The following is a 959-nucleotide window of genomic DNA, read 5'->3' as shown; positions in this document are numbered from 1 at the left end:
GGTTGATCTTCAGTACTTTTAGAGAAGTGAATTAGTTTTGTATGTATTTATTTAACACAGCTTATTTAGATGTAATTGATTCTCTTATCTCCCATCTATGCAAACTGAAGTGTACAAAGTAACCAAGTAATGGAAACTAATATTTTCTTAAAGATTCAGAAGTCTGAAACATTGAGCTATGTTATAATTACTTCTACATACACTTTGCAAGCTGATTTTGTATATTTAATCAGTAGCTAGCAGTAGGAAATTACAGAGCTGGTGCTAATTTTCAAGTCAAAAATCACAGAATATCCCAAGTTGGAAAGGACCTACAAGGATAATCAAGTCCAACTTCACACAGGACCACCCCAAAATCACACCATATAGCTGAGAGCACTGTCCAGATCTTCCTTGAATTTATCTATGCTGTAGCATAGGTAAAGGAAGAAGAGGATTCGCTAACTTTTTCTGATGAAGAGGAAACCAAATGTTTATCTCACATTTCTTCTAAGGAAAGCAAAGCCAGCGTTTTCAGCTTTCCACAGAAACACTGGCGAATGTTTGAAGTGACCAATTTAAAATGACTTGGTGGAGTCATAGTGGAAGCTGTTGTAACTGATGAAGAAATGTTTAAGGTCAAAGTACTGTGACGCAAAGAACCTTTGAGAGCTTTTTGGACAGAAAACATGAAAAGCTTCACTCGTCAACTTAATCTACATGGATTCACCAAAATGCAGTGTAACTGCAAAAGATCTCCCTCAGTTCCTGAATTTCCAGCAGAAGCAGCATTTGCTGCTCACAGGAAGGAATGCCAATTGTTCCACACATAAACCAACTCACAACATTCTGGGGGGGGGGGAATGGAGATTCCAATAAAATAAGCCTTGGTAGTAGAGGAGATGAGAAATACTATAAATGTTCTGATCTCTGTTTCTTTCTTCTGTTTCCAGGTATTTTAGAGATAGCATTGCTGAATA

Source organism: Meleagris gallopavo, chromosome 6, assembly GCF_000146605.3.
Source record: "Meleagris gallopavo isolate NT-WF06-2002-E0010 breed Aviagen turkey brand Nicholas breeding stock chromosome 6, Turkey_5.1, whole genome shotgun sequence".
In the NCBI taxonomy this organism is placed as follows: domain Eukaryota; kingdom Metazoa; phylum Chordata; class Aves; order Galliformes; family Phasianidae; genus Meleagris; species Meleagris gallopavo.
Note: the sequence above shows the minus strand (reverse complement) of the source record.